Genomic DNA, 12,987 nt, shown 5'->3' on the forward strand with positions numbered 1-12,987 from the left:
ATTTACAATTATTTTTAAGACACGAATGTGCCTTAGTCAAACCGACTATCTCGGTGGTGAAAACTATAAACTTAGTTTATATAAAGGTGAGATTAAGAATAGAGATTGTGTGTCTGATAATATTCTCAACTTCATTATTATTAAAATTAACAACTTAATTTACGTTACGTTTAATAGTAACGCCTAAAGGTATGCAATATATTTTGTTTAAATAATCTAGTTCAAATAATCGTTTGAATATTATTAACTGCTACTTGACGTCAACAAATTGATTGCCAAAAAACCTACTCCGAAAAGAGAAAATATCGAGTGGTTTAACAGTTAATTCCAAATTTTTGAAAATATATCCACTTTGATTGTTAATAATAATATAACAAATTTTATTTCGGAACTAAAAAAAGGTGTCTTTAAATATGAGCTTCGAAGTTGTACATTGCACTCATAAATTTGGATTAAGGTAATGTTCGTAAAATAGAATGCACCTATTTGCTTTATTGTTTGGGGGACTTAACTACCGAATTATTGCATCAACTCATTCTTCATAACTTTTAACAAAACTATAAGTGTACTCTAGCTAATGAAGTGTATTCAGAGATTGTATGAGTTCCCGGTGTGGTATATTTTAATTCAGAAATATTTACATACATATGACCACAAATTGCGAGCTTATATATGATATAAGAAGGAACTTCTGTGAAAGTAATAAGAACAAAATTGGAAGGATTCAGTTGTGTTGTAATAAAGGATACTTAAGCCACATAATGTTAAATGAACTGAAATAAGCAGGTAAAAAAGGACTATTACGTATGTAAATGAATTCATTTGTATATTTTTGGGGATCTTTATTTAAAAAAAAAGTTTTTGACACTTGATTTGAAAAAAAAAAGAATTGACACATATTAAAGAAAATACTCAAGTGTTCAACAGAAACAAGATGCTGAAATTTTCCCGGGATCCTTATGAAATCAATTTTAATTTTTTTGATATTGACATATCACTTATTTTGGGTATTTTAAGTTAATTTGTAACAACTTTTAACCTTTAAAAATCCTACCTTTCGTCTCGGATTTTTTTTCAATTTTATTTTTTTTCTAATTCCAATAATTTGAACATAAATACTGGCTTTTAAAATTATGTTTTAAAATTGATTTAAAAATGTGGACATATGTATATATTATTTATATTTTAAAGTGAACTTATTTTTAATAAATTATATGTATCATTAGACATTACCGTTATTTTAATAAGATTTATCTTATAAACTTTTTTTGTAGAAAAGAAGAAAACGAAAATTAGATCCTAGAGACTTAGTTATGCAATAAAATGCACGAACTTGTTCATTTCTCCAAAGAGTCTATTAAAACATATTTCCTATATTTTAAGATTTCAAAATGTACCTGGAAAAAAGTTTGTTTTTTAAAACTTAAGTGTTTTTGTCTATCTCAAAAAAAAACTTTATTTTTTCAAATTATTTATTTACAAATTGTTGAAACGGTTTTATTAATATACTCTTCACATTTTAATTTCGTACAAAAGTTATAACGTAGAATTTGCAAAAATATATTTAATATTTTTTTTTAAATCAAAAATAATATCAATGACATTTTTGATCAACAAAAACGGGCCCCGCAAAAGATCTCCCATATTTTAAATGGCAATGACAAATAATTAAACAATTTAACAGAAACTTTTTATTGATTTTTTTAAATAAATACTATGCAATTTACATTAAATAAAATAATTACTTAGTTTTAAACATTATATCCGATAAATATTGTCCTTTATTATTAATACATTTACGAGGCCTTTCCCGGAAGTTTTCCATTGCTCGTCGAGTCATTTGTGGTGTAATGACTCCCACTTCCTATGTGATTGCCATGGACCATGGTGGGCAGGTTATGTCTTCTCGTAAAGAAAGAAGATGCCCTGGAAACTTCTCTCTCAAATTGGTTAGTGAACGCTGTGAAGTGTGTGCTGTGGCTCCATCTTGTTGGAACCAGACTTCTTTGTGGCTGCTAGTAAACTGATTTAAGTTTGATTGGAGGAAGGTCTTAATCATGTGACAGTAGCGATCCGCATTAACTGTAAATTTTTGCGCATTTTCTTCGAAAAAATACAAGGTCAAATTCAGCAATTAGCTTGTGCGATCATCATTTTGTAGGGATGCATATGAAAATGTGTGTGCGAAATTCGTGTTACACTCCTATCAGACAATCCAAGGGCAGCTACATGTTTAAGTGCTGAACGCCTCGGAGATTACATGTGTCACATTATCCGGCGTTGTTGCGGTTAAAGGTCGGCCAGACGATTTTCTCTTTAGTGCAGAACCCGTTGCTCTAAAGTTTGATAACCAAACTTGAATTGTTTTTCTATCCGGGACAGGATCATGTCGTCCAAGTTGAAATCGAATGCGAAATGCTCCTGAGTAGTAATCGCAAAACCACCATTACGGATATATTCCTCTACGACAAATGCGCGATGCTCACCATGCCACGCCATTATGATGACTAAAAACTGCACGTATACCTCTATCTATCTATATCCGGAATACCATTTTATCAATAAATAGGTTTTGCCGGACCCTGTATTATTGAGAAGGTATGAAAGCTTGTACAGAAAAATTATTAAAATCGGTTGATTAGTTCTTAAGAAAACTTAAACAAAGTTATCGTTATATGGGGGAAACCCTTCTGAAAAATTTAAGAAAATTAAAAAAGACCTATCGGTTCGTTTTTGAGAAAATTTTAATTTTAGATTTTGGACCAACAAATTTCTATGGGGACCAATGTTTTTTTTAGTCTTAAAAAGGGAAAAAACTAGTATCGCAAATCACCTTAAAATCTCAAATTCCAATTTTGAAGTCCATCTACTTAATGGTTTGAGCTGTAGGGGCCAGAACAAACAGACCGACGAAATCGGGGGGTCTACTTTTTTCAACTTCTCTATCATCCATCGTAATGTCATGTTTGATTAAAATCTCGAGTTCGAAATTTTTTACGAATGCAAAACTTGCAATATAATTCCTTTATGTCGCAAGCTCAAAAATAAAATAAACAATGAGAATTTAAGCAAAAACAAACACTTTCCAAAAAAACGAACCTAAGATTTCAGTGTGTTAAAAATTTAAAACTTAGCCAACAGAGGTAAAGTATGAGTTTCACCCTATTCTCTAACATGTTTTGTGAGATTTGGGAAATTTTAAACTTTGTGAAACTTTGTTCAATATGCATGATAAATAGTTAATATAAAATATTTTAAAGATTCCAATAAAAAAAACCTTTAAGAAAATTTTTCAAGGAAAGCTGAAAGTATTTGAGATATCACAGAATAGGACGCCGTTTTCCAAGACCCATTTGACAATTTTTAGATGTTTTTTTGTTTCGATTATATTTTAACAAATTCATTTATCGAGAGTTGTTTAAGAGTGCTGCACTTCCCTTCAGTCCCACTCAAAATAATAAAATGTCTCCATTCAAAAACATACATAATTTAATTATTGATATGTTTTTACGTACTGCACAATATTTTATTACCTTGTTAAATTATTTAATTTTTTTTGTTACGTAAAGTTGTTTAATTGCTATGTTTATTCATAGAAATTGAAATCTTCCAATCACAAAGTCAAGTAATACACAGGGTGTTTTTAAATTAAACAAAACAACACAGACGATTTGTGTCTACATATTTCTTAAATACAATTTCTCCTAATAAAGTTCTTTCGTGCTAAAATTGTCGAAACAACAATTTCACGAAATATGTCTAAAATTAGATACCTTCATCTAAATCCTTTCCAATTTTCTCACTGCTGGTTATTGCGTATACAATGTTTTTTCAACCATGGTAACATAGATATTGTAGATATTAAGTGAACAAATTTCCAATTTTGTTTTGATACCATTAGATAGTATTAGCACCTCATTTTAGCATTTCATTAAACAGTTGATGGAGACAGAAATCCATATCATTGACCAATTCCTAAAACGAGTTGTCCTTTTTATTTCCGTCTTCTGAGCTTTTAATGGTGTTAGTTGATTATTTTGCAGATCTGCTTTACGACAGTTGTATGTTGGTATGTATAATGAAAGTACTTTTTTCAAAGGCTGAATATAAATTGTTCTGTAATATTAAAAGCTTTTTTTTTCTTGGTTCATGAGATCTGACTTAATTAGAAGATTTCTTGATGATGTCTTCGAGCTACGTAGGAATTATCAATGCAAAAATGAATGATTTTTATCATGTATAAATATGGATGAAAATAATATTGTCCGCAGTAGTACAGTAAAATTTGAAATTAACTGCATTTTTTTGTTGTTACGTATAAGATAGTTCACATTTTTAATCAGCCAATAAAAACAAAGTTTTGAAAAATAACACACAACATTTGAATCAATTTAAAGACCATTTTGTGGTTGTAATAAAATGAAGTCTTATATAAAAGGTTAAATAAAATGATTGCATTAACTTACTATTTTTTAACACTTTTGCTAGTCTGACTTTATTTTAATTTCCTTTAAACGTTAGAATGCGTCAAAGACAGTTATGTGCAGCATGCAGGTTTCATACGAAGTCTATAAGTTTAGTCACGTTATGTAATTCATCAATAAATATTTGAAATTGGTTGACATTTTTAACAATTCCGTGCTATAAACCGTAGCGTCCTCGTTTGCCATTGAAGCTATGCTGCCTCTGAATCTTCAGTCGCAAGTATTTTTCTGGGCCATCTCTTGATAAGCTACTTTACTTTACTCTTTAAAGTCATTTTCCATTTTTCTTGATATCTTCTAGAAAATGTTCAAATATCAAAGCTTTTTTTGTATTTTGCGAATGTCACACTTCTTTCTTTCATTTTCAGTCTTTTATGGAATTATTCAAGTAAAAATACTTTTCATGAACAATTTCGAGTTCTACCTCTCCACCCTGTGTATTCCGAACACTTCCACGAAAATCACACGATTCTTAATTAGTGGTGATATTTTTAACTTTTGCGGCATTTGGTGTTTTCTTTATTTTGTATTTTAATTTTTTTTATTGTTTTGTCTTTCCATATGCGCTCCAACGAACTTTAATAGAATTCTGAGGATAAATCAGGTGGTTTTTGAAAAGCGAAAATAGAAATGCAACTTATTTTTTGTTTATGCAGATTGAGTTTGAGTTTCACCTCGTGCTTCTGTACGGATGATGATCATAATGGGAAATGGGATTGGATTTTCGAATGATGTTGATGATGGGGTTGGAATAGTTTGAGAGAAGGCGAATTTATTTGTGTACCTTGTGGCCATAAAAACAAACAAAATGATGTCATTTAAAAATTTAGTTCGTAGAAATATCATATTGGTTGTGATAGGCCTTGTCATTTATGTATATGGGGGATGTGGGGGTGAAAATATGAGTGTTAATTTGAAAAACAACAAGAGCAAAAAAACACACATTTTCACGTTTGAATGAATAAATAGGCAAGGCTGTAATAAATCTTAAAAGTTCAATGTTGTTTTTTTGTTACAAAATTAAAATGTGTCTGTTTTGTTCCTACATAACATTTTTGAATTGACAAGTTATGAGTATATTTTAATTTTGTTTTTCTGAATTGATGAGATAGATTTTCATTCAGTATTTTGCTTAGTTTATTTAAAAAAAAAAAACTCAGGATTATATCATTTATGTTTTTAAAATTGTGAATATCCTTCTAAAATTTATTGCTTTCCTATTTCAGATTTCCGTACTAGTTAACTTAACTGATTAATAAGGTAAGTTATATTTGTTCATATGTTTTCTATAGTTATTGAAATATATTTTCCTCTCTGAATATACATAGAAAATAAATAAAATGTTTATGACAATCTTAAATAAAAACAAATAGCTCAAGGTTGATTATACCTTATACAGTTTAAGTTCGGATTTTATTGGACGGGAGGGATGATAACACGTTAGTCACCTACTTATACTTGAGTGAATAAAATGAAAAGAACAATTTTATACCCACATCAAGAAAAAAAATGATACCTTTCTTCATGTCTGTAGATACATGTAAATACACCACAAAGAGTGTAATAATACTGTTATTAGCTTAATCGAGAATAAAATCGATGACAATAAAATAATACATGGCGGAAGTAATTTATTTTTAATTCGTCTAAAAGCATTTGAATTGATGATATAATATTATGTACGTATGTTTTATGTGCAGAAAGTCCTTTAGTTTGTGGTAAAAGGTTTTGTAAATTCTAAAGATTGTTTTTCAACGAATTTTCGAGTTGGAAAACTTTTTGTTATAAATAATGGTGTTTATTTTTGTTTTCACATTTTTGAACCAGAACTATTCAAAAATATTTGTGTCAGTGGAAATGATAAAAAGTTACTTAAACTGGGGATGTTTATTTAGAAGTTTTGGTTACCTGGCATGCGGTAGGCATATACGTAAACCAATATGGGAAAATAATGTTAGTTTTCAAGATGGGATTAGTTTTTGAGAAGATTGACTAAACATGTTACACCCCGGAAGGGGTGTAGTGCTAGAATAATGAATGGAATCGAAATAAGTTTGGCATTAATGTTCGATATGAATTAGAATGATTTGATCTTAACTTTTCTTCAAGTATCAGCTGATTTCATCAACAAAATTTATTCGCTGCTTTTATCAAACTTAACGTTGAGTTCATATCTAATTGTAAAACATTAATTTAACAATCTGGTAGTAACCAAAGGACAAGTTGTAGGCAATACACAAATGTAATCCAAAACTTAAAATTTTTAATATTTGCTAATCTAGTTAAACTGTTTCTCAAATAAAATATTTAAATAATCACAATTTACTTCCCTGTACTGTTAGTTTTCTTATTTTTGAGGAATGGGCGTGGTATCCACCCACATTTATATTACAAATATTATTTAAAAGAAGTGGTTTTGATTTTTATAGAATAATATATTTCTGTAATATAAGAATATACAAAGATCAAATAAAAGTTATAATTGCAAAGAGAAAAGAAACATTTTTTTTAAATAATTGGAATGCCATCAATCAAAATAAGCACAAAAAATCTCAGTAATAAAAATAACAAATTCATATCTATTATATTCAAAAAAGCATTAGTTTTTGTTTGACATTTTGAATATAATGTCCGACTAGGTAGCACGAACTTGCCCCGCTATAGTCTAGTACATAGATTAAAAGATTAAAAATGTACCTACAAAGTTTATCTTGAAAATTTAAAATGCTATTTTATTTCTTAAAAAACCTTTAAAATCTAAAGAATTTTTAATCTTTATAGCGGCTTTTCTTATGTTATTTTTGTATTCAATATAAGAATATTCAATTTTTTATGAAATATTTTTGTTATTTAGTTATTAAGTGCATACGTTTCAATTATTCTTAAAACAATGTTGACTCGTTTATGAGATATCGAATATTGAAATAAAAGGTTAAATATTTTTTAGGAAACGCCAAAAGAATCGTTTCTAATCATCGAAGATTATTATTAAACATTATAACTGTGAATTCCATGACAATTTCAAGCCTCTAAAACTCGGTTTATTAAAAAAAAAACTTGGTTGAGTTCTAACTCATTTCTTCATCAAGTTCTAATGTCTAAAGTGTTAGAACTCTGATTTAAATATAGTTTAAGATAGAACTTTGATTTATTAGACCCTCGAATAACGACAGTGCTTTCAATGGCCTTATAACTTTTTCAAATTTTACTAATTTTGTTGCATTCTTCATTTCGGAAGCTCACTCACGTTCACTGTTTTGTGGCACTTTCAAACATTTTCAGTTTAGTCTATAACTTAACCATGAATCGTCTAACAAACAAACAACGCTTGCAAATTTTTGAATTGTATTATTTTGTCTTGCTAAATTACATGTGCTTTAAGTAATTTTAGATAGTGCCACATGCCACATGGCAGTTATAATAATGGACCATTGAGATGCGATTTCGGTGAAAAGTTTGGGCTGGTCAATTAAGCACCAATGATTGAGCTATTTTAAATATCGCTTCGATTCGCTTACTGGTAGCCACCATTGAAGAATTTATTCTTGAGATACATTCAGAAATGTTAGAAAGAGAATTAGCTAATGGACCATTTAAGTTGGAGCCTCGGTAGCTTTAAAAAAATGTCTTAAAATATTTTTAATATACATAATTGTTTTTTATCAAACAAATTGCATGCATCACATCAGTCCCTAGAATTTGCAGGGCTTTAAAACCTAAATGCATATTTGTAATTTTGGTGATAAGCAAAGAAATAGTAGAAAAATTAAATTGAAACAAACTGCTTTTAATGTTTATATCTTATATTGAAGTAAATGACATCAAACGAAACACAATTTTTATTTAAAAGTCAGAACTTAGACACACACTACATCATAGATAAATGTAAACTCAAACAAAAACTGATAGACGTTTTGAATTGTGTTTGTAAGATGTCAGAATTTAAAGTCAAAATTAGCCACGGGGTGTTACAAAAATAGAAATTAAACACGTTAGATCTCAGTTCCATTTAACCGAGATCTAAAATGCCTAGTACTCAAAAATGATTTAATAAGAGAAAATTTTATAAAAATCTTTCGGGTTGTTTTTAAGAGGGTGCGAATTTTCGAATGTACCTACTGTTATTTTTTACTTCTTCTCTGCCATCGTAATGCCATGTTTGATTAAAACATCGAGTTTAAAGAACAAAAGATTATACATTTTGAAATGCATATGTTCTCTTATATAAAGAGATGCAGTGAAAATGCTTTATTATTGTGTCCATCACGTCACCACGGGGTGTTACAACACAATGCACTGGTTGATATAAAATGGAATACATTTCTGTGCAAGTTCACATTCCTTATTGCCACTCCTGCCATATCACAGATAATTTAATCTTGTTCCGCTTGATAAATGCTTTATATCCAACAACATCTAAGCCTTCTTTCCTGGAGACATATCCTACTGAGTTGGTCGTGTGTTCAACGTTCATATGTGATGTACGATGTGTGATATTGAATCCTCCGCATGTTATACAAGAACATATAGATCCTAGAAATGGTATTCTAAAAAATTTGTTCACAAAACTACCTACAACAGCAACAAAACATATCCCTATTAGAATCCTTACAATAGCAATACCAACATATAGCCTCACCCATCAGCAGGATGCTTTCGTAATAATAAAAAAAAACAACAAAAAAGGACTCTCTATACTAGGTGGGGATATACAATCATGTATTGAATACATACACAGAAAAAAAAGTACTATGCATGCGGAGCAAAAATTCCAACAGAGTGTGATGAAACTGACTATGCCCAGAGGGGATGGTGGTCCATAAGACTAATTTTCATCACGAGAAATTTTCCACAACATTATTTTTCTACGCTTCATATTCCGCTAGCCCTTATATTACGAACGCATCACCATACATAACAACCATCATAACCAAACCGTCAACCCCTCTCGGCCATTATAATGGCCGACTAGGACGACTCCCAACGACAACAACGAGAACGACGCATCCTGTTCCTGTCAAGTTGTTATATTGGAGCTCGTGCTCGAATATATTGTTGCGGAGAGTGGGCGGTGTATCTGTCTGCATAAATGAATAACTGATGAGGCTAGAAAAAGTGAATAAGTAAATGAACAAGGAGACGCAGCATAGCACAGCTCAGCAGTGATGAAAACAACCACACGGTGGCAGCGGCGGTGACCGGCGACGGCGGCGTTCGTCGGCGAGGGTTGTGCTCAAACAATTGTTGTTTTTTTTTCAATTAATTCGTTTATTACCTATATAATTTTTTATTATTCACTGCACCAATATACAAACCGCATACGCAAACTTGTATTGTGTTAAAAAATATTGATCTGATAGAAGTAGGTACATAAGGCAGGTACTTTTTTTATTTTGACATGAACAAAGCATTTTTGTAAACATCAGTATGGTAACACTTTGTTGTGGTTCGTGAAAAAATACAAAGGTTGTCATAAACAATTGTTTCCAAAACTCAACCAACCAAGATTATTGTTAAAAATATGTTTTAAAAATTGCACTTTTTTGTCTCTTAAACTTTATTTAAAATCATTGAAGCAGCAACAGATATGTTCATATGTTGTTTATAAAATTCAATTAAAATCAGATAACTAGAATTTCGGAATTAAACTCAAACAAATGCAAATTATTGTAAACAAAATTATAACAATGAGTTCTATAATCAATTCTATCCAAAAAATTATACACTCTATATGAATACAGTAAGGAATTGGAATATGTTACTAACAGTAGGATAATTTAAATTATTTAAAATTTACATTTCTGGCATACCTCAAAAAAATTAAACATATATTATTCTGCAGAGCAAATACCTCATTTTATATACAATTTTTAATTGAAGTTTACTCATAAACTGTATTTTTAATACTAAAAATTTGTAATACTCAAATTTTTTAGTTCTCGACTTACTATTTTCTCTTGGCTTGTTCTAGAACTACTAATATTGATAAATATCACCCGCCTTTGGACATTTTTCTTGAATTCAGTGATTACCTTACTGAACACAATAATTTCTTTGATTGCTTTTACAATTTGGAATTGCAGATACATAAGCATTTTCTAATATTGACGAAGCAGTTTTAAATTTTAATATGATTGTGTTTGTTGGAAAAAAATCTAACTTCAAAGAAATCAAGAATTACAAACTTTAGTACACGAAAGAATTGTGTTTACTGCGTAACACCAGAAACAAGGCATGGAAATCTTACCTCAAAACTCTGTCCTCAGACAACTTCTCTTTTTATGTTGAAGTCTTTAATGAATTTAAGTCTCTTTCTAATTTTTAATACGTCATGTCATGTTACTGATATGAGCACCTATTAAAAAAAATCCTAAACAATTTTGGAAACTAGTAAACTTAAAGAAAAAATCAGATAGCTTTCCAGTAAACTTCACTAACAAGAACTTGTCATTAAATAAAAGTAAAACTGTTGGTATCTGTAACGCAACCAATTTCCGTGAGGCATTTGTAATTAGCTTTGAAGTAGTTGATAAAGTATATTTTCATAATCTTCACTTTTCGCAAACTAGCTGTTGTCACATCCCTGTGCTACAGAGTACGGTCCTTGATCTTTTATCTACGTTGAATGATGACTGCTCAGCCGGTCCCGATGGTATTCCCCCGATAGTATTAAAAAAGTGTAGTAATGCTTAAGTTGAACCCCTTAAGTTCTTATTCAAACTTTCTCTAAAAAAGGCGAATTTCCCAGTATATGGAAGAAGTCATTTCTAACACCAATTATTTTCAAGAAAGGTAACAAGGCGGATATGACAAACTACAGGCCCATTCAAAGCTTTCTTGCATTCCTAAATTGTTTGAACAAGTTGTTTGTAAAATTGTAGCATTTTTTAGTAAAAATCTCATTTGCGAACAGCAACATGGTTTTGTGAAAAATAGGTTAAACGTTACTAATCTCCTCACATTCTTTAACATATGTTCAAATGCTATAGAACAAATTTATGAAGTTGACTATATATACACTGACTTTTCTAAAGCTGTTGACCAACTTAGCCGCGGAATTATTTTATTTAAACTCAAAGCTCTTGGTTTTTTACCATTTTTCTTAGGTTGGATCAAATCATACCTTGGAAACAGATCCTATGAGGTCAAATTTAGAAATTGTCATTCTTAACCTTTTGCTGCTCAATCTGGTATTAACCAGGGAAGCCATCTTGGCCCTTTTCTGTTCATTGTGTCTATTAACGATATATCGTCATGTCTACGCTCAAGTGAACTTCTCATTTTTGCTGACAACATGAAGATTTTTAAAATAATAAAGTCCACCCATGATCATATTCTTTTACAAGCTGTATTTGATTAATGTATATCAGAGCAAAAACTCTGTCGCGTCTCCACATTTAAAGAATTAGGTGTTTATTTCTGTTCCAACTTCAAGTTTACACATTACAATAATTTTATTGTCAATATGGCAAGTTCTATGCTTGGTTTTATAAAACGATGGGCAAAGGACTTCAATGATCCCTATGTTACTCTTTCTTTGTAAAATCGCCATGTTCTTCCTCATCTTGAATATGCATCGCAAGTATGAACTCCCTATTACGAAATTCATGGAATACGTATTGAGTCAATTCAGCATAATTTCATTCGCTTTGATCTAAAGGGTCTTCTTTGGGATGATCCTTATGGTCTGTCTTCATATGAACATCGAATTCAGCTTCTTCAAATGCAATTTCTCCATCGAAATCGTTTTTATAATGACTTAATATTTCTTCGTCAACTAATTAATGGTGGAACGGATGCACTTTATTTGGTATCTAGTGTACATTTGAACTACACAGACGGAACTCACCACCTGCGTTCATTTCATTTTATATATATTGACTTCCATAAAACTACCAATGGAAAGAATTAAGCTTTAAGTCGAAGGAGCATTTCATATAACTTAAACTGTTCGTCGATAGATTGAAGTCTTAATAAGGTGGAATTAAAATAGCTGTGCTGCACTATCCTAAACGTCTTTATTTTGTTTTTTGTTCTGTAATAGTTCATATTAAATGTTAATTATGTTTTCTATTTTGTGCGTTTTAAGGCTATAATTGTACTATTTTCTTACTATCAACTAATGCTTGCATCTCATCGTAATTTGAAACTTACTACAAGCTAACTGCCTTCTGAAATTTCTGAAGTGTAATAAAAAAAATAAACGTCCAACAAATAATAAAGAGTAAGTAAAGTCAAAAATTCTAAGTAGCCCATAATTCTTTATTGAATTGAGTATTGCTTCTCAAGATTCCGATTTAAAAACCTAAGAATAAAAACTTAAGAGGTGATAACTTTTCATTACTTTTAAGTAATAAGTTTATATATCTTTACGAGAACTATACTTTCGTAAAGTGAATTTAAAGCAGCTTTCTATCAAGGTATTCGAGACGTTATTTCATCGCTTTTGTTTTATTGCTTGTGTGGTACGTACCGCCATTTTGTTTGAAATCAACTTTGTACA

At 30.2% G+C, this 12,987-nt stretch overlaps 2 protein-coding genes across 12 annotated transcripts in view; one reads left to right on the forward strand and one right to left on the reverse strand.

The window, feature by feature from the left end:
• The window catches only part of LOC129944471 (potassium voltage-gated channel protein Shab), a 187,204-nt gene that overhangs the window by 37,251 nt on the left and 136,966 nt on the right, over positions 1–12,987 (forward strand). For all 11 annotated transcript variants that reach the window (XR_008781450.1, XR_008781451.1, XR_008781449.1 and 8 more), the window contains exon 3: positions 5,711–5,744. The gene's annotated coding sequence lies outside the window, so the exon portion shown is untranslated. The remainder of the gene's footprint in view (positions 1–5,710; positions 5,745–12,987) is intronic.
• LOC129945180 (uncharacterized) overlaps positions 1–12,987 on the reverse strand; it is a 71,202-nt gene that overhangs the window by 6,158 nt on the left and 52,057 nt on the right. The gene's annotated exons all lie outside the window — the stretch shown is intronic.

This window comes from Eupeodes corollae, chromosome 2 (genome assembly GCF_945859685.1).
Source record: "Eupeodes corollae chromosome 2, idEupCoro1.1, whole genome shotgun sequence".
Taxonomy (NCBI): domain Eukaryota; kingdom Metazoa; phylum Arthropoda; class Insecta; order Diptera; family Syrphidae; genus Eupeodes; species Eupeodes corollae.